The sequence below is a fragment of the Amblyomma mixtum genome, chromosome 5, assembly GCF_055824585.1.
Source record: "Amblyomma mixtum isolate Tamu chromosome 5, ASM5582458v1, whole genome shotgun sequence".
In the NCBI taxonomy this organism is placed as follows: Eukaryota; Metazoa; Arthropoda; class Arachnida; order Ixodida; family Ixodidae; genus Amblyomma; species Amblyomma mixtum.
The window spans coordinates 58,018,475-58,036,890 of NC_143016.1; the positions used below are offsets into that span (position 1 = coordinate 58,018,475).

The following is an 18,416-nucleotide window of genomic DNA, read 5'->3' on the forward strand; positions in this document are numbered from 1 at the left end:
GAATTTGGTTCTTCCAGTTACTCGATTACTACCCATCTCACGGTTCCTCGAGACTACCTCTTTCACGGTGCCATTGTTCTAAGCATTGACATACCCCATTCTTCACTAAAGCAAACAAGGGAAAGGAAATGAGGGGCTCGTTATAAATATGAGAGAAGCCAACAGCCACAGAAACCAAAGGACAGAGAGGATTTTTAATTTATTTATTCATTTTGTGCTGTTGTTCGATTTAGAATATTGCTCAATATGTTATCGCTCCAAGCTAATTGATTAGAAAAGCAGAACAAAAAACAATCACATGCCGCCGGTGGGATTCGAACCCACGACCTCCGAATTGCGCGTCCGGTGCTCTACCGCTGAGCTACTGCGACGGCTGTCAATTCTTCTGCTTTCGGCGGTATTTTATGTTTACAAATAACCTAACCTTGAGAGTGTTCATCAGCGCCACCCACGTTCTTAAGCGGACGCGCAATTCGGAGGTCGTGGGTTCGGATCCCACCGGCGGCATGTGGTTGTTTTTTCTTCTGCTTTTCTAATCAATTAGCTTGAAGCGATAACATATTGAGCAATATTCTAAATCGAACAACAGCCCAAAATTAATAAATAAATTAAAAATCCCCTCTGTCCTTTGGTTTCTGTGGCTGTTGGCTTCTCTCCCATTCTTCACTGTTATTTTTGTTGTTCAACTTTATGTATTACTTCCTCCCTCAGGATTTTCTTCTCAGATCGTCTGAGATAAAATGATAAGAAAAGGCATGACCCGAGGCGCCTAGTAGTGATTCGCTGCCTGAGAGGATGGCATTGTGCATTGTGATTCCTCCGCAGAATATGGGAGCATACTTTTGTAGCGTCGAGCTGCGAACTTCTTTTCCATCACCGCTGCAAGCCACGGCGAAATTTTAATGCTAGTTTTGGCAATATTGCCTGCAGTAAAGTGCCAATAGGTTCATAAAACTTGGTGGACTCGGTGTCATAACTGGGCACTAGGCAGTTGTTGGAGAATTTATAGGAGTTTTAGGAGCTATACGAATTTAGTCGCAGTATTATTGCCCGAAAACGACTTGCGATCTCCCAACATCACTGCTTTTCAACAAATATCCCTCCCTCTCGGCTGCATAGGGAAATAAATGCTCGAAGCAACACTAAGAGGCCGCGATCTTGGTCGACTTGCCGCAGCTTTTAACGTACATAGGTCGTTGTATTTTTTGTCATTCGAAGTAATATGATGTAAAAGTGTTCCGTACAGTTCTTAATCGCTCGCTATAAACGTACACCTCTCATTATCACACAGCACAAATGTACTAAAATGACGGTTTCAAAGGAACCATACCATTTCTATTCCCATGCTCTAGACATAATTTGCGTCACTGGAAACTAAAGCCGGTTCATCTGCTGATTGGGCACCCGTCGCCAAGTGAGGAGGCCTATACGTAACAGGACTCAATTTTATTCCCACCTTCAATTGTTTTTCTTTTCGTATAGTGGGTAAAAAATTTCCTTTTGTAGAATAGGGTCCATTTCCACTTAAGCCTAATTCAGATTTTCATTTGAATCGAGCGTTTCCTATTCTTCCACAATCCCCAAAAGGAACCGAACAATATAAATATGGAGACAGTCGAAGGAAACGTTATTTTTGCGTTTTATTACCAACCTGACAGTCGAAGGAAGACGGAGAAAGAATCGCAATTTCGTGTTGACCACCACGAATCGCATGATGTTCTTGAGAAACAGCTGCTGGGAGATGAGTGTTGCCCTCGTTCGATTCTGAACGCGCTTGCGATAGCTGGAGCCGCACCTTTTGAGCAGGCCGCTTCGTTAGCTGAGTGAGAACCACCAACTCTGTGTTGTGCCGGTATCATCGTGCTTCGTAAAACCTGGCATTTTGTTTGCTTCAAATACTTGAGTTGCAACTTGACTTCAATCTTGTGTTTACCTCAGGCACGGGTAGTACCTGATACAATTAAATCGTTTGGTTTATGGTTTATGGTGTTTAACGTCTCAAAGCGTCTAAGGCTATGAGAGACGCCGTAGTGGAGGGCTCCAGAAATTTCGACAACGTGGGGTTCTTTAACGTGCACTGACATCGCACACTACACGGGCCTCTAGAATTTCGCCTCCAAAGAAATTCAACCGACGCGGCCGGGATCGAACCCGCGATTTTCGGGTCACCAGCCGAGCACCATAACCACTGAGCCACCGCGGCGGCTGATACAATTAAATGGTCCGCCTGATATAATACCAGCAGAAGAAGATAATTGAGGATCTGAAAATAGCCGGCTATATGTCACAATGTAGACATATGAGGCGGCGATAAAAAATCTATCCAGAAACGTGGAAATTAATTTTTTTTTCATCTTAGCGTGCACCGCTGCAAGACTTGAAAGCTTCAAAATTTCTACCACACGGGATAAAAATTTCCGCTTAAAAAGAGCATACGTAAGTGCGGGCGCGCGCTCTACTTCCGGGGGTTATAAATCTGCTTAGATAACTGTATTAAGGTTCTAAATGCGAAACTGACGAACTGCTATGCAGGCACTGAAACCCAAAGTAAGAGGCGTAGGAAAACACTTCCTGTAACTTGTTTACACGCAACCACATTAAATGATTACGCGTTCGATAAAAAAACTTTGCCACATTTCAGCTACCGTAGTGACAGTGCACACTTTAGAGAGCAAAAACATGGGCCGTACACTCAACACCATATTGCCACCAAGAAGAATCTGCTTTGAAATATTTATTTGTTACTCAAGAAAAAATTAGTTACTCAGTGTGAGATAGTCGTCTATGAGTGAGGAGCCACACAAGGGCTCTCAATGTTCTTTTGCTCAGCTGCTTCAGAAAAAAAAAAAAAACCTGGGGCCCTTCTTTACTACGTACTTAAAGAAGACAGGGCGATACAATTTCCCCTTTTCCTCTACTTTGCCTTTCCAGAGCAGGCATATTGTATATTAAGGCAGTAACAACAATTATAGCAATATTTACTTGTCTTCTCTTCCTTAATTGGGCGAAATTCTTTCTATATGTTTTTTGCAACAAAGAGCACAAATCGATGCGTACGGATCTGTTTATTATTATTATTCGTAGAGCTTACATATAACACCGGCCGCAGATCACGGTTGGTGTAGAACACATATGTGGATTACCCCCAGCTACATAGCAATCGGAAGGTGAGTGTTTTTTTTTTCTAGCAACTGCCGATTACCTCAAATATGCCGGATAACGACCTTAAAATTGCATTTTAAAATTTTAAAATTGCACCGCGCCGTTTTGATTTCGAGCAAATGCACCAGTGTACGCATGCCCAGGCAAAACTGTCCTCAGGTACTCACGAAAAAGCCAGTGTGCGAATTTGAGCTGCTTGCATGGGCGAGCGAACGTGTGTAATCTTTGCCATCGCACCGCTGCTTCTCGGCGTTATTAAGTTTGCCGTAATACGAGCGGGAGGATACCTCGCTGACGCGTAGTCATCAAATGGCTGCTCTGGGTTCGACTTGGAGGAGAGCGAGGACTGCTCTCGTCTCTATCTCGTTTGATGTGACTCCTGCTCAAGGCTGCGACCTTCGCCTCGACAATGTGCTGAGATGGCGGCTGAGGTACTCTCTGCGGCTAATTCCATTCGACCCGGGAGGGGAAGAAGAAGAGGGATTGTAAGTAGTAGGTGAAGCCTGTTCCCCTTTTCGCGGCGAGCTCATCTCCGCAGTAGTCACGAGAAAGTAAATACGAGCACTGGCGCTGGCGTCATTAGGCCCGTTGTGCTGACAAGATTATCGACCAGGACACATTGTATCATCTTCCGTGCTCGGAGCGAGTCGCGCGCTGAAACAGTCGAGACATAGAAATATTTATTTTGATTTTGTACATTTGTCGTGGGAATCTGGAATGTTTTCATACGCCAGAAAAGGTCGAGAGATAAAATCTCTATTAACACAATCCGATTGTATGAGAACAACATCCCTTTATATCAACGCGCTATCAATAAGAGCTTAGAGTTTTTCTGGTTACAGTGACTGTTTTAATAGCTACCGCTTGCGCATTCCGTAAGTCATGGTTAAAAACGGCAAACACCACACCTGCCTTATATTTTATGCTGCTGAACAATCTGCACGAAGTTGTAACCATGGTTTTTTTCGAGGGCTGCAAGTCATTGACTTCATATCTTTTTTATATTTTGAAGAGATTGGCAGATATTATTCCTGCAAGGTAATGGCGGAAGAGTGGCTAGAAATATGCGGGCTACACAGGCCTCTACTACTGTATGTTTTTTTTTTTTCACTTTTTCAGTTATTTTTTATGCATATGTAATCCAGAAATGGTGAAAACAGGAAGGCATGGAGCAGGAGATACAACGAGCATAAACGAAGAAGACGACGCGAATGCAATGTTCTAGTAAGTTTTATTTGGAGCCTGGCGCCTTCCTGGATGTTTAGAACATTGTTTAAGGGTAACTTGCCCTTCTCGACATTCAACCTTTTTAGCTTGTTCTAGCTAGCACATTTTTTCTGCATACTCAGTTTAAGAAACCTTGCTTTCTTGCCAGTTTGAAACCCTTCTCGAAAATAGAGAGAAACAAATGCTTCATTTTCAGAAGCTGGAACACCGGAACTTCGTTGTGAGCCTTGCACGCCTCTTCGCGAGCGATTTCCTGGTTTGGTGCCTATCTCATGACTGCAGAAGTTTCCGCAGAGCGACTAGAAACACGTCAGTGAAAAATCTTTTCAATTTCCTCAGTGCCTGTCTTTTCTGCGCCTCACGAAAGACTCACAATTCAGTTCTTTATCATTTTTTTTTTCTCTAGTTTACTTTCAGTGATACTAGCTGTTCTGTCTCAGGCCGTCTTGGTTTCTTTTTTCTAGGTTATTCCACGCAGCTTATTGCTTAACGCTGGCCACAACTGACAGCTCTGCTTACTCGACGTGGGCGTAGAGCGTGAATGCCTTAATTCTTATCTTCGCATGAGGCAAGACACGGCGCACGTGAAGAGTGTTCACGCGTTCGCCTTTCCCGATAACGGTAAAGTAGTTGTACCATACTCTCCCCTTGTGCTTCTTTGACACGTCAGCCTCCGCACTGTGTGAAGAAACTTATTCATGGTTTGGGTGCCAGCTTGCTTTCTAACGTTTAGTCCTGCTTGTTATCTATAGCTTGCCGACATTTCTAGGAACTCATGCTCAGAGAAGTATTTTTTTAACAATATTTTAGAATCTTCTCTCTTCCTTCTTGTTTTTCTATTTGAAGCGTTTGCAACAGAGCCGCGAATTCTTGATCGCGTACGTCGTTCGTCGTCGAGGGATAATCAACGGTGGCTGGTTGCCCGCACAAGCAACAATTCGTCGACCAAGCATAAACGTCCTCTTTGCCCGAAGCCACCTCTTAACGGGCAAGGAATCGGCATGTCTAGATTTAAAAAGGAGTATTTGAGGCACATTCATAACGAATCTGCAGATCTCGCTAAGTAATGCTGCCAGTAGGTTGCTATAGCAAGTAGACTCGATTACATCCGTTCTTGTCGTCTACTAGAGACGCCGTACGCGTATTCTAAGAAAAAGCGAAAGGTGCGAAAATTGAATCTCAATAGTTTACTTCAGAAAACCTCACAAACTTCTCCCGGTTTATGTCCCGTCGAAGCAAATAAGCGTGATGAACGCATAGTCGCTTATCAAACACAGTTGTAGGAAAGGGGTTGTTCGTTGTTTTGAAAAAAAAATCACTTAGGTGTCCAATGCCCGATCTACACGATGAAACAAATTGTCTTCAGAGATAGCCTCACACCGTGTGTGCTACAGAAGGGTAAAAAAAAAAATTATATGCAGTGCTATCAATTTTCTGTCTCGCTAAATGCAGCCTTTGCACTATGTAGATGAGCTCTGCAACCAGCAAGAATTCGCACACTTTGGCTGAGCTCCCAAATGAGAGCTCCCAAGCCATCAAAGCCTGCGTTCGTTGCTTCCCAGACAAGATTTACCAATCCCAGTAGGGCCAACCCTTGTGAATCTGGTGTCGAGGAAGCCAGAAGTAGAGTAGCTACGGCTTCTGAGTACCAGCATATATCATCAATATGAATTGATTTTGTAACCTAGTGATAACCAAAACTCTTATGTCCGCGAAGAAGAGAAGCGGGCGAAGGCGGGGAAATGTTCAGTATCCAAACGTCCTGGCCTATACTTGCGTGCCGTTATTATCATATATGCGCCGTCCAAGAAAGTGCTACACATTTCCTGCAATACATGTGAAGCTTCCATCCCGCTCACGACGATGAAATACACTGCACATTTCTACGAGCTTGCGTTCCTCTGTGGCTGTCCTCTTGCTTGCACTCTCTCTTATGCGGTAAAACGACAATTATAGCTAGTACTACGCGCCTTTGTGGTCCTAGGTGACGGTGGAAGAATGGGAACCTATTCTTTCACCTTGCTTACGCTGAACAATCTTTCACCCTTTTCTTACCAACATGTACTATCGCGCTCACTATGACCTGCAACGCATGAGGTGTGGCAGGAGCGCTCTTTACAAAGCTGTGCGAGCCCTATAGTGCTGAAAATTAATCCTTTTAGCCCTCTTTGCAGATAACAAGGTACACTATTGAATGATTGCTGAAGCTCGATGCCTATATATCAGGGTGTATTGATTTTCTATAAAGCGAAAACCTCAGTTGGCTTATTCCGGTCTCGTTGTAAGTCATATTTGTTGTGAAATTTAAAAGTATAGCACTGAAGATATTTTAACTAGATTTAACTAGAAGATATTTTAGCGCGTCACACAGTGCTGTGTGGCGCGTAAGAATGCGTGCGAAGAACAGGGTGCAGCTTCGCTAATGCTATGCTTCCTCTTTTCCTGTGAGTCAAGCGTTCTCTGTGGGCCGATGTCCGATTTCCAGTATCTTTGAACACAAAGCGAAAGATTCTTCGCGACCTGACGCCGCACGGCGCCACCAATTGAAGTTAAAGGTAGCAACTCACGTTTAGATCTTCGTTTTGCGTCCGCATTCGAGCATAAGCAGTCAGGGAGGTTTTTGAAGGTGTTTCGCCAACACTGGAGGTTAGGGCGTATTGCCGCTGCCATCACTACCTTGCCTCAACCACATTGTGTACAACGGCATATTCCAGTTTTCAATACATATGCAAAAACTTAATACTTAAACTACTTTATTCCCGGTTTCGGTACATATCTACGCGAATATAATACGAAGTCAGCTTCGCTGAAACAATTTTCGTTTGTGAGCTCTAGCAACGAAAAGATATTACCTTAAATTTTGGGTTTGAGAACACCACACACGCAACCTCTCAGCAAATGTCATTAAGAATCCTGCGAACGCAGACACCAGAAAAGCTGACTAGCACATAGTAAAGGTATTGGCATTAACATTCATAGCAATTTGCTTAGCGACAATTTCCAGCCCAACATACATACGCTGAGCCGTAAGAGAAGTTCGCTCATAAATAAAGGCAAGACCAAGGAAGAGAAGTAAAATATTGATATTAATCGAGTTTTAATATTGATATGATATGCTTGTTAGGCATAAAAACGCTGGCACAGCACGGCGCAATCTGTGGTCCACGCGTTCATATCCAAATCGAGAGAGAGCGGCATTAGGTTTGTTAAGCACATATTGCCAAGTACGCATCGCAAGAAAATAAAAAATGTGCCAGTGAAACTTCTAACCTAATTACCTTATTCGCATGCCAAAGGCTTCGGCCATAATCGCAGCTCTCGTCGCATCCACGCGGGCCACAAATGCGAACGCACGAATCTTCCTAAGCATTCATTTACGCAGCCCATTCCTATCGCTACCATCCTCGGAAGCGCATTAACCACTGGCATCGTCTACTCTTTCATTCCCCTCGCTCTGTTTTCGCCCTCTCCTACATTTCTTTTTTTCACTTCCCAAAATAACACTGTTGCAGTGGCGACAGATATTGAAGCTCTACCTCTCTTAACTAGAAGTTGGAAGCAAGTTAAGCTCAGCGAGAGGGAAATTAGGTTTTGGTCCCAGAGGGAAACCTTTCAACTGTGTATATAGCCGCGCCATTGGCTGCCGTAAATTAATGGGCAACCAAACGTAATGGCAGGAGTGCTGCGATACGGGGACGTTGGTTTGACTCCAAACCTTGTCTCTATGAGGCAAGAAAAAGCCCTCTAGACCAAGAGTGATAAGTGTTATTGTTAAGAATGCTAAATCCAACTGTCCAGTTTGTTACGCCAAATTCAGGGCGCTCTTTTGTGCATTATTTTCTTTTTTTTTTCTCATCTCGTCGCTGATATCAGATTTCAGTAATATGTACTCTCATGGTCATATACTCAGAAATATTTTTCCATATTTGGGCTGTTATCTTCCGCGAAGCTTGGCTGTACTGCGTCGCTATCAGGCTCTTGTTTTTCGTGTTTTCTGTAACTACAAAATATTACCCCTGGACATTGTTCTTCAGCTCGGGTTTCAGCTCGTCCAATATTCTGCTATATAACAGAAGACTAGACAGCCGTCGCCGTAGCTCAGTTGGTAGAGCACCGGACACGAAGTTCGGAGGTCGTGGGTTTAGATCCCACCCGCGGAATGTGGTTGTTTTTCTTCTGCTTTTGTGAACCCTAACTGATAAAAACTACAAAATTCAAAAGAAAATTTATCCCCTATGCTCCTTGGTTTCGGTGACTTTTGGCGTCCGTCATTTACATAATAATCAGTCAACACCTGCCGCCCCACAGTGCGGTATTATTGCAAGGAGAAACATAAAACAATGAACTGAATGTACCACTGTTCGTGTCCATTATGAACGGAAGCCATGAAGCTATACAAAACAGATTAAAAATGCAAAACCTCGGTGAATAATAACAATCTCATGCGCATGTGTGACGAAGCTTCTTCTGGTAACAGCAGATGCTTACGGATTTAAGACAGCTAAATTTGAAGATAAAATCCTCAGTGCTGATTTTTCGTCTTTCTTTGTAGGACCAAGCTTATTCGTTGATACTAAAACATAGATATCAAGTCTAGAAATTAGCCTGATTTAATATGGAGCGCTCTTATGCATACACAGAGACAGTGCCATTTCCGAAGCACTTGATGGAATCATGTCACACGGGATTTAAATTAACCCCACCTCCATCCGCACCAGATTCTTCACGTGGCACTCAGGGCCAGTACCAAATTTTCCTCAAACAGCTATATCATTCTATTTTTAACGCAGCCTTGCTCTCGTTCTGTATGAGTGATAGCGGCATCTGTAAATAAGGACAAGGAAAAACATTTGCGAACCTTACTAGGAGTCTTAATTAATCATACTTTGCTTTTTCGTTGTCTTCGCAAGTTGCTAAATTGTTTAGCGGCGTCAGCCCCTAATTCAAAGTAATTCAGACTGAGAGTATAACACGGGAACGAAGTCACTAAGCTGCGTGGTGAAATTTTTAATCAGCAACGAAGAATAAGCTACAAACGATGTTATAGTAAACTAAGTGCGCATGTATTCATGTGTTCAAAGCATTCGTTGCTATGACTTTAAGAAATTTATTTCTATTTCTTGACTAGTAAAACGCACTCCATGATTCAGATATGCAACCAAAGCCTCAAAATACTGTAGCATCAAGGCACCAAAGCCTCAAAATACTGTAGCATCAAGGCAACCCTAACGTAGCCGAAGACAGCGAGGCGCTGCAGAGCTTGACCTGAGCTGAGCTTAGCTCAAGCACTTGGCGATGCCACGCACCATTATTTCCTGGGTGGGACTAGAGGAGAAAAAAAAATGCTCGCTTGGCGTAGGGTCACCCATCGCAAGGTCATTTTGTGCACTTAACTGCTGCTGAAGATGTCTACAAAAAAATGTTAAAATATCTTTTTTCTATAAATACTTTTCCGCCTACATCATGTCTTGAACAGCTCCAGGTTGCGCTTTATTTCTTTATAGTCTTCCAGTTTTGTTGAAATCCCAAATTAGTTGAGCAACTCTGACCGATGTACATCGTTGTGGTCGTCTTGTTTCTTTTTTGCAGCGGAAGCAGAATGATACTGTCAGAGGTCGGTGATGTCAGTGAACTTGCATGCCTAGCTATTTTTATCGTTGCAAGAAGCTTTCTACACTCGTGCATTGCAGAGAAGGATCGCTTCTTGCAGTCACTATGTTTAATCCCTAGATAGAAAGAAACGTAGTATGTTTTCCCCACAGAAAATTACCCCGTTCGCATAGAAGAGAGAATACCAGAGATTATTCATCTCAAAAGGTGAAGAGAGCTGAGGAAAACAGGTTCAATGGCTGGACGAGCCTTAGACACCTGCATATTTAAAGACAAGAGCGTAAAATGTCACACATATCAGGCAACAACATGGCAGTAATATCAAGAAGCATTTACAAAATCAGTGATGCGCACGTTGCAAGAAAAAAGAAAGAATATACAACCTGATCATTCTTTTAAACGCAGGAAAGGATTGAAAAGTTTATCAATCGATGCATTCAACTTATGACTATTTTTATGATGTCAGCATATTTAGGTATTTACTATCTGTCAAGCAATCATCTCTTGGCCATAATTTGCTTTGTGGGTATTAGCATGGGATGCGGATGATGTCTGAAAGGCGTTTTTTTTTCGTACAAATAGCATTTTTTCTTTTTTATATTTTGGGAATCAACAAACATTCAACAATGTTTTGCAGCTAGAATAATGTTCGTATCTTATTTTGTTAAGAAGTTATAGCCAACTTTCGAACTGGTGGTGGACAGTTCTGAAACCGAAACTGATGTGGTTTGGTAACAGAAAATGATAACTCAGCGATAATCAACGGCGCAGATTGAAATTTTGTGTTTTGTTTTAGTTTTATATGTAAAAGATTATTCAAAGGCAATTTGTAAGGCTTCCTTTTTTTTTAACATTACTTTAAATTTCCGCAAGAGGGATGCATGACGCTACAAGCGTCTCAGTTTTTTACTATGCGCGCCTTTCACGCTATCGCTTTGAATGCTACCGGATTCGTCCTTCAATGATGACAAAAGAAGTACAGCGGATATTTTGAGGGAAGCAGGCATCGACTCTGGCCACCACACTCTCGTAGCATGTTGCACCAGTGACCATTACCGTGTGATGAAGACCCAGCGTCAATCAACGGGTGAGGCAAAACATCTCTGCAAAAAAAAATACGGCAGCAACAAATGCCAAAAGAGAGCTCGTATCAGCTAAGGAGGGCCCTAGCTATGAACCTGGAGGATTTTAACTTTTTAGGGCATGATGATCTTGTTTCTACAAGGATTGAAAAACTTTAATCTTGTTTTTCTCAAAACTTGTTTTTTTTTTTGCATTTTCGTGTTGCGCAAACAGTGATAACTTCGAAATGAATAAATATTTTTCATTGAAACTTTGCAATCTCGTTCCTTTGTTACTAGCCTGTGCAATGAACTAGGATAAATGAAATCGAATGATGAGTTTTGATATAATCAAGTTTTATGTCAAGGAATGCAGGCAAAAATGGCACATTTTTTTGTTTTCTTTGGCATTTTTGCTATAACTTTTTCCCAATCATCGGATGGCAAAGATCCTTGTTGGTTGTACAGTACGGTTAGTTGGCTAACTCTGTGCCAAAAAGTTTACAATTCCTCTTCTCCATTCGCTAGTTATGAATGTTTGCATAACTGTCAAGTTTGGGCAATTTTTTGTGAATAATAAATGCCAGCATGAATTTTTTCACTCTTTTTTGCTTTTGAATATCATATAAAACGGTGTTTTATAAGGTAAATGTGAAATGAAAATTTAATAGTCAAAATTTTAAAAATTTTTGAAAAGGTGGTGACATACCTTAAGGATGAGGAACAGTCTTTCGCTCGGTTCTTTAAAATCTTGAATTTAGATGCTGTTCTAGCAAAGCAGTTATTCTCTGAGCGCTGCGACAATCACTTCACCTGATGCTTATACTAATGGGATGCAGGTTTTCGGTCAACTATTCCTGCACCGTTTCGAGGCTGTGGTAATTGATAGCTTGCGGTAATTCACTAGAAAGAGAAATCGTGCTATCGACAAGAGAGAAGGCCAAATTTCTGCATGGTTGGATAATTTTTTTTTCTTCATCCTGTTAGACAAACTGCGTGCTTAACCACCTATGTTTAGGACTGTGCCAGCCATTAAGAGGATTTCGTACACATAAAGCAGTAAAATAAATGTCTATTCGCTGTCGATGGCACTGTACTATACTGGCTGTCTAAGCGAAAGTTCGCCATAATATCTTAAATTAAGTCATTGAAATATCTACACGTTCCTCCGGCGTTGTACCACCATTGCGGGCGGACATCAGAAAACAGGTGATTAATATTAACTGTTAGGAAGGTCAGAAATTTATAATAAGTAACTGTTTAACTATTACTGATAGGCGCATGATTGCGAACGGAGATTGTAGCTTGTCGTTAGCGATAGCTATATAGCAGTTTAGAATTTTGAAAACACGATTACCGTTGGCTCTATGTCTAAACTAATTTTCACTGTCACGAGCCCTTTTCGAAGAGCATGCGCCTTCGGAGTGCTTCTTCGGATGACAGAAGAACACGGGTCAGCACGCCTGCATTCCTGAATTATGTATACTAGTCGTAGCACGGATTACATCACAATGTTTTGCTTAATTTTTCAAGTTTCTTGTGCGGGAAGAAACTTGTGGTTAACTGTAAGCTGGTGCCCACATGAATTACACAGAGATTTGTTCAGTTTTTGCAGTATAAATTTGTGTATAGGGTGTGCGTGCGAGTGCGAAGAAGGCATATGATTACTTCAATGAAAAACCTTTTTATCCTTCTGCACGATTTCATTTGCTCAAGTTGTGCTTTACGAAGTGCAGTTCGTTGTTTGCTTCATTGTCCCATGTGGCCTGACTCTTAGCTCACAATTTACTACATACTGCCTTCATGCAGTCTGTAAGTGGCGTGTTCATTTCTTTTATTTTACTGTATCAGGCTCGTACAGCGCAACAAGTCTCTCGTTACAGCTGCTCCCAAAGTGACATGGAACCAGGCATAATCTCATGGCACGTCTTTTTGTCGTAACCTTTATTATGTGGTGCATGATGTTTGCTGTTAAAAGTTCGAGAGTTTTTCTGAATTGCAGTACTGTAAGTGCACTCAGTGAATCGGTGTAGGTGATGCTGTTTTCGCTGTTTTCACTTATTACTTTTTGTACAGCTACACAGCAGTATACAATTCGGCAGTAAAAGGCGATTAATATTGTGGCAGTGGGATTAATTTTTTCCGTTAGTCATAGACAGCTGCACTTCTGACCTGAATTTCTATTTTTCCGCCATCAGTAAAAAATTATGAGTAAATCACTTATTTTTCGTTTTTTTCTTACAAGCGCGTTGCTTTGAAAGGCAAAAAGAGATTAAAGGTATTCATGTCATCCCATGCAAGAGTCCAGCTTGTTAAACGCTTACAATGTGTACCGCTGCTATTAATTGATTTTGTCTCGGTCTTGGATGCGAACGAATGAGTGAAGAAAACAAAGGGCTAAAATTTGTTTTCTGTATTTGAGTCGTTGGAGAACTCATACTATTTAAGGTCAATAACCCATTGAATACAAATCGCCCGCTTTGCGCAGCCCTGCAATGATACCATTCAGCAGGAGAACGTTGTAGCAGAGTTTATATCACAGTTGTTGGTGCGACCAGATGGTCAGCTGTTCAATCTAATTTAGCCAGACGCACTGGCCCATCTCTGTACTTCAGTGCGAAGCAACTGATGCACTAGCAAGAGTGGTGTTTCAGGTGATTTGTTCCCTACTTTTCCGCACTTTCTTACAAGTTCCCGATATCGCACGTGAGATGTTTGCATTCCGAAAGCAAGTGAGAGAGCGAGAGAGTCATACTGTATAGTGAAGCGCGACCAACGGAGCCAGGTGCCCTGTCATGCGTAGAAATGCTGTGTGAGCGTCAGGAAACTGACACGCAGGGGTAGGGGCAGAAATATATGGTTTATTTTTTATATATAAATTAATTTGTTATTCATATCTTTGTTTTCTGCCCTCTTGCTTGCTTCCGTGCTTTCTCTTTCCTAGAGGTGCACAAATTCACCTTCTTTAACTACGGGAATTCAGTGGAAAGGTGAGAAAAAGGGCCATTTAGAAACACTGTCGCACGTACATGCAGTATTGCTGAGCTGTCGACAACACCCACCGACAACACCACCAGTTCTGCGGTCTTAAGTCGAATTAGTCTTTGCATTGAGAAAGCAACTCGTATTATTACAATATTACGTGAAATAAAAAGATAACTAGGTTTCGTTTTTTGGGGTTTAACGTCCCAAAGCAACTTAGCCTAAGAAAGATAATAATGTATATAAAAAGGCAATTAAAAAGATAATTATTTTACTGGCTTTCCTCGTGCCTGTATTTAATTTGTGCGACATTTATTTCTATGCTATCTTGAGCTGCGGTTTTAAACGAGTGGGTTCGCAGAAAAAAAAAAGGTATTGCAAGAATATCTTGTTACGAGATACGAGCACAACGCACAGAGATGCCGCTTTATCTGGTCGCGGCTTAAGTGTAATTCTTTTTATTGCTCTTCTCTGAGGTTTAGTTTAAAGTTTCGCTTGCTTCTCTCCTCTCCGATAAACAAAGCAAGCAAGGTTTATATACTCTCATAATATGTATGTCATCTTACCTCTGTTCTACTACTACCCACTTTATCAATGCACTCATAAAAAGCGTGCACCCAGCGGGGGAACTCAGTCCCGGTATAATGGTGTGTGATTTATGATTTCGTGACGCACCCACATTCATTCGAGGAAATGCATACGAGAACGCCCCTCGTGTCTCAAACGAGCATCGTGTTTTCGCTCATGCGAGCTACGAATAGCCGGTTATGGCCCGTAGAAATCCACAGCAGTGGCGCGGAAGTTTGGCGATAAGGACTTAGCCAAACTAAATTTGCTACCGACCTGCCGTGTGTGTTTACGGGGACGTCTCTAGTGCTTAGGGATAGCAAATGTGATACTCGAGCAAATAAACTGCTGCTAGATCCGCTCATGCACGGAACCGGTGACTGCTTCGATCGGCTCGCTACGTACAGGTAGATAGGCACTAATGATGCCAGACGGGCTCGCCGAGCACCTTCCTGTAATAAATAGCAACTGCTTTCGGCTGTACTCAGTCTGAAACAGTGACGACGCTTTCAGTCCTTGTATGAATATGAAAGCGAATGTTTTGTAAAATTCCCCGAATTTCTTTCAGTTGCACGCAGACCTACAGTGTAATAAGGAGCTCGGTTCAATACATTTCAGTCAGTGCTCTATGGCAGGCCTCCTGCAGATGGCAGAAGTTTTTGTGCGGGTTAGCTGTCCTGGGATTTGCACGAATTTCAACATGCGTGATGTTACATAATTCGTAATCTTTGGCATGCATGTTGTTTTGGGGAAGACCGATTAACACTTAAAAGGGTTTTTTATTTGAGGAAAGTCAGCAATACTTTCAAGCATTTTCAGGTGCTAAATATCAGTCACCACACATACTGCAACATGTGACGATATTGGCCAACTGGCCTCAGGTGTCGGATAACGGAGCTGCTCTATTTGCGTCGGCATTAGTAGGAATTACGCTAGGGGAGCTGCTATTAAAGATATTTTTGTTGTACACCATTTGGACGCAAAAAAAAAGAGGGTCGAATTACGTAGTTAAGCCAAACCTGAATTTGGTGCCCTAGCGCTTTGTGATCATTGTTTTGCATTGTTTATCGTCCACCTTCCATTTAGGTCTCGTGACCCTGCGCTTTTCACGTCATCAGCACCTATATATTGTCACGTTGTAGTGACGGCAGCCCAGCCGTCAGGAAGACACCAAGAAATCTTGTAAAGGAAGATCTTTATTTGGGCTGACTTGCGCCCGCAAAAGAACTGAATTACTCGGCGGCGGCGTAAGCAACAAACGTGCTCGTCAGTCGTCTAACTATGAATACCCGCTGCTCGCGGCATCGTTGAATTTAAAGCCGGCAAGGAAACTTCGAGATAACAGGTCGAGATCATCTAGAGTAATCTGGAAACACGTAGATGCAGCTGTTCATGGCTGCGAACAATCAAGATTAGACCGGTCGCTTCTCGAGTCACTAACAAAAATGATAACACCCCTTTTCTGCGGCTTTGCGCGAATGAACGGACGCTAGAAAGATACGTGGCATTACCCCTCTCAAAGAAGCATCGTATCGATGCTTTAAAATGAAAATAAACACGGAGAATGCAAACTTCGAGTCCTATAGTGCTCGTAATAAGGTTTAAGGGCAGCGGTAAAAGCTTGAAGTCTGGCCGTGTCGTCGTCGTCGTAGTTGTCGTCGTCGTCGTAGTTGTCGTCGTCGTCGTAGGGGTCGTCGTCGTCGTAGGGGTCGTCATCGTCGTAGGGGTCGTCGTCGTCGTAGGGGTCGTCGTCGTCGTAGGGGTTAACGTCGTAGGGGTCGTCGTAGTTCTCGTCATCGTTGAGGCATAGTCTTGTGTTTTCGTCGATGGACGATCTTGCGCTCAGAAGCAACCTCACCTCCAGAGGCTGCTTTATTCACTTTAACCTTCGGGGGCGGGGGGAGCGTCCACGCACTGCGTAGCCTCAGCTAGGACATACAAAGCGCGGTGACGACGGCGACGGGGAACGTGATAGGCGGCTAGGCACTGAGTATCCTTCCCGACGAAAAAACTCTTCGATTTCGGCTGGTCGCTGGCCGGGTAGGGGTCGTGAGGCGTCGTAAGAGAACCCTCGGAAGCCTATTCTAATGTATGGGCAGTGCCGGAGGACGTGACCGGCTTCGCCACAGTGGAAGCATAGTGGGCGGCGCTGCTCGGGAGTTCTCCACTCGTCGCATTTCCTCGGCTGTGTGCGACGCTCGTAGGACGGGCGGGTTGGGGCGAGAGGGCGGCGGTCCAACGCAGCTGGCTGAGGGCGATAGGGGCTTGGGTCCCGTCGTCGAGATGCAGGACAGCGCACTGCTGCGGCGTAAGTCATGGCTGGAGGTTCCAGAGGCTGCGTGGTGGTGTCACACCCAGGGCCTGTTGCACCTCGTCCCGGATGACGTCGGTGAGCGAAGTGAGCTGCGGCTGCGTTCCTGTTGGCAGCAATCGTAGGAGCTCTTCTCGCACAATTTCACGTATAACCTCCCGCAGGTTATCGTTGTTAGCGGTGTCCATGCAGCTTGCTGACAAAAAGCGCAGCTGGCGGTCATACTGGCGGGCCCTGGCATCGAGTTTTTTCCATGGTGGATGCCTCTTCGACGAATTCCGCGACGGTTTTCGGTGTGTTCCGTACGAGGCCCGCAAAGAGCTGCTATTTAACTCCTCGCATAAGCAGCTTGACCTTTTCAGCTTCCTTCATGCTCGAGTCGGCACGCCGGAAGAGACGCTTCATCTTCTCAGTGTACATTGCAACGGTCTCGTTTGGATGTTGTATGCGAGACTGTAGCAGCTTCTGGGCTCTCTCCTTTCGCACGACGTTCATGAAGATCTTCAGAAGCTGCTCCTTGAAGGTTTCCCAGTTCGTGAGGCTAGCTTCCTCATTCTCAAACCAGATTCTTGCTGGTCCCTCCAAGGAGAAAGGCGTACCTAAGCTTCGTAGCATCATCCCAGTTGTTGAAGACAGCCACACGGTCGAACTGTTCCAGCCATTCTTCGGGGTCGGCGCCAGGCGAAGCGTCGAAGGTTGGTGGCACCCGGGGCTGGTGAAGAATGATTGGAGTCGTCGTCTGGGGCAAGCTCATGGTGGACGTTGCTACTGGCTTTCGCTTCCGGGTAGGGTCCGGCATAATCCCGAACTCACGTGCATCTCCTAGCAGACGTCGGCTTGCGCGGTGGAGTGGACTCAGGTCCTGCGGTAAATGACTGATTCGGCTGGCGTCACGACTTGTAGGGGGTATCCGGAACATGGGAGGCTACCACGTATATATATATATATATATATATATATATTATATATATATATATATATATATATATATATATATATATATATATATATATATATATATATATATATATATATATATATATATCCCAAACAAGTGAAGGAAAATGAGGGGCTCATTTGGCATACATGAAAGCCATCAAAACCAAAGAGCATAAGGAAATATTTTTATCTTGTTTTATTTGTATTGATTATCAATAGAAGAGTAATAATGTGATTAATCTGTCGCTTAAGGAGTATTATTTAAAAGGCAGAAGAAAAATCAGCCATCCCGCAGGTGGGATCCGAACCCACGACCTCTGCGGTAATTACGTGTCTCCGCTATGGACGAGACTGGCGTTCGTGAACACTGTTAAGGTTTTCTTGCATGCAAACATAAATACCGCAGAAACCCATAGGGTTGGTGAACCGTCCTGTAGCTCCTTGGTAGAGCACCGGACGCAAAATTCTGAGGTCGTGGGTTCGGATCCCACCAGAGGCATGGTTGCTTTGTGTCTGCTTTAGAACTAATTCTCATCGAGCGACAGATTAATCAGAGT

The 18,416-nt window shown here is 43.5% G+C and overlaps 1 non-coding gene across 1 annotated transcript; it reads right to left on the bottom strand.

The window, feature by feature from the left end:
- Positions 1-299: 299 nt before the first annotated feature.
- On the bottom strand, positions 300-374 carry TRNAA-CGC (transfer RNA alanine (anticodon CGC)). Its single transcript has one exon. It is a non-coding gene; the product is annotated as a tRNA-Ala (tRNA).
- Between the last annotated feature and the right edge of the window lie 18,042 nt (positions 375-18,416).